This window comes from Sciurus vulgaris (assembly GCF_902686455.1).
Source record: "Sciurus vulgaris genome assembly, chromosome: 1".
NCBI classification, from domain to species: domain Eukaryota; kingdom Metazoa; phylum Chordata; class Mammalia; order Rodentia; family Sciuridae; genus Sciurus; species Sciurus vulgaris.
The window spans coordinates 140,433,640-140,437,021 of record NC_136461.1 but is presented as its reverse complement, the minus strand read 5'-3'; positions in this window follow the sequence as shown (position 1 = coordinate 140,437,021).

The window sequence follows — 3,382 nt, the reverse complement described above, 5'->3', positions numbered from 1 at the left end:
CATGTTCCTTCCTGCCCCAAGGTGAATGACCCAAGAGCAGAAAAATGTTTTCCTTTCCTGGGGAACCCCATTCCTGAGCTGCTAGGACAGGATTCTTTTTTTTTTTTTTTTTTTTTGGGGGGGGGGGGGGGGGGGGGTGGATGGGCAGGGTGGAGGAGGCATAAAGGAAGGGAACCAGGTAAATTTTTGGAATTCTTCCCAGTGCAAACTATAACTACACATGTAGGAATCCCTTCTAAAGACAACACCCAAATCCCAGTCAATTCCACGTGAAGCCAAACCACCTTCCCAAGAAAACTAGCAGCTGATGTTCATTTCATCATGTGCCTCCTGGCAGTGAGTCCATAAGCCCTGGAAGCTGGAGCAGTTGTGACCCCCATACAACAGATACAGGCTTCCTCTTTACTATCTCTTAGCTGCTGCTGCATCTATCTGGCTGTAAAGAGGCATCCAGGGCATGTGTGGAGTGCTAGAAAGGACAGACTGAGCAGCAGAGCAAATCCCACGTGGTTTGGAGACTAGGTCTATATGATGGCAGTTTCAGTCAAGGCCCACTGTGGTACCATAGGGCTCTCTGTCCTCTTTTAGTTCTTTTCTGGGCAGTTCGGTTCAAGTCAGCTTTAGGGGCAAATTCCAGTATGTCCTTAAGGCTCTTCACCTGGTGTGTGCCTTGCCCTGCAGCTCCTCGTCCAGTTTGCAATCCTCCTGAGGCTCTGAGATGGGTTTATCCACCTCCACAGCTGGGGATCTGTTCCTTTGATTACTATTCCAGGTTGTAGCCCATAGTCCAGACCACAAAGGCCACAGGAAATGTTACATAGGGAGCATAGGTATGCACCACAATCCAAAGCCAACCACAGGACATCTGCAAACACTCCTGAGTCTGGCTGCTTTATTCTCTGCCCACTAGTGGGGCTCTCAGCAGTCAGCAGGACATAATGGCTTATTTTCTATCGTTCTGTCTCCTTTTACCCTCTTTACAAGGAAAGTAACTGTGTCAAATCCCAAGGGGAGAAGGGTTTTGGAAATTAAACAGGAAATAAGATTGGTCAAGAGTTAGTTATTACTAAAGTTGGGTGATATGAGTGGGGATTGATTATGTACTATTTTCTCTACTCATCCACTGGAAATTTTCTATAATATAATTTTTAGAATAATTAGTTTATAGTTTTGTTTTGTTTTGTTTTTCTTTTTGGTAATGGGTATTGAACCCAGCGGGGCTTTACCACTGAACTACATCCCCAGCCCTTTTCATTTTTTATTTTGAGACAGGGTCTTGTTAAATTGCTTAAAGCCTTGCTAAACTGCTGAGGCTAGTGATGATCTTCCTGTCAGCCTCCACAGTAGCTAGGGATCATAGATGTGTGCCACTACACCCAGGTAACAATTGATTCATAGTATTTGCAGCAGTTAGATTCTTTAAAGTTACCTCAAATACTCAGCTATTACAGAAAAATTGTTCCCAGGAGTAAATCACAACAGTTTACACAACAGTTTTATCAATGAATCAATTATGTCACCTTGCTTGATCAGTGTTTCTGTTTAAAGACAACTTATTTAGTAGAAATTGTTGATTGATTAAGATTGAACTTGAGATTAACAGCACTATAAACCCCTTCCTGAACCAGACCTATCAAACAGACTTATTTTCTTTTTTTAGGTTCATCACATTCTCTTGAACTAGGTACACCAGATTCAATACTAGGCTCGAGTGTCATTTTATTTATTTTTGTGGTGCTGGGGAAGGAACCCAGGACCTGTCACATGCTATAGCTATTGCTCTACCACTGAGATACACACCAAGCCCTTGGAAACCATTTTTAACAATCAAATCACCAACAAAAACTACAAAGATATGAAAAACTGGGCACTAAATAGGCCACAAAAAGAAAACATGCTCATAGTGTAAAAGCTAAAACAAGAAGGCAGAGCTTTGCCTGGTTCATATCAACTTGGAATGCATTCTTCCTTCAGCAATTTTTTTTTTTTTTTTTTTTTGCGTGCTGAATTTGTGTATGTCTATGACCATGAAAGTACTGGAGTGTTGATTTGGGAGTTGCAAATAAGTTTTAATTAATAAGCATATTTGCAAATATAGAATCAGTAAAAAATGAGGTTTAGACTGTACTTAAATTGATGATCAGTGATTGACACTTTGTAAGTTATAACTAGGTTTCCCTTTTGTTGGAGCAATGATACTGATTATGTATGTAGGTATGTATTTATTTATTCTTTTTTGCAATACTTGACAGGACCTCATACATACTAAGCAAATGCTCTACTAGCCAGCACATCCTCAGCCCTTTTTAATTCCTTTTTGAGACAAGGATTTGCTAAATGCCCAGGTTGCCTTAAGTTTGCAGTGCTCCTGAGTAGCTGGCCATTCCCAACTTGAATTATTTTACTTTTTGGTACTGGGAATTAAACCCAGGGGAACTTTACCAGAGCAACAGTTCTTTTTATTTTTTATTTTGAGACAGAGTCTTGCTAAGTTGCTTAGGGCTTCACTGAGTTTCTGAGACTGGCTTTAACTGGTGACCCTCTTGCCTCAGTCTAATTACTGGGATTACAGGCGTGCATTACCATGCCCAGTGTGAATTATTTTTAAATATATTTTATTTTTTAATTGATATATAGTAATCGTATATATTTATTGGGTACAGTGTAACATTTCAATACATATATATTATATATAAATACACACAATGTGTAATGATCAAATCAAGGTAATTTGATTTGATCATTAAGAACTGTCACTAAGAACGTAAATTTTTGTGTTGGAAATATTTAAAATCCTCTCTATTGTTTTCAAATATTCAATTATTATCAACCATAGTTATCCTACTGTGCTATAGAATATTAGAAGTCATTTCTCCTATCCAGCTGTACCCCTGTACCATTAACCATCCTTTAGCTCTCTCTCTTACAGATTAAGGAATAGTTTATATGAGTACTATAGTTCTTTGAATCAAATATATTAGAAAGCAACATGTAAATTGAACAAATACATCATTCATAACTGATTAAAAATGATGGTTGGGTATAGAAAGATGTACTTAACTTCCTAGACTATGAAAAAATTAGATTTAACTTAAATATTTTGAAATTACAACATTTTTGTCAATACTAATCAACCATAAGCTCAAAAACTTGTTATTAAATGGAATTTGTGCTGCCCTGAATTTCACATAGATCTCAAATATAGTATTTTTAGAAATAGTTTTAAATTGAAATATTAAAGAATTCCAATTACATGCATGTATGTTTTTGCTTTGTTTGTTTGTTTGTTTGTTTGTTTTGGTAATACTAGGGATTGAACCCAGGGCTTCGTGCATGCTAGGCAACCACTCTACCCCTGACCCTCATCCCCAGTCCTTATTCT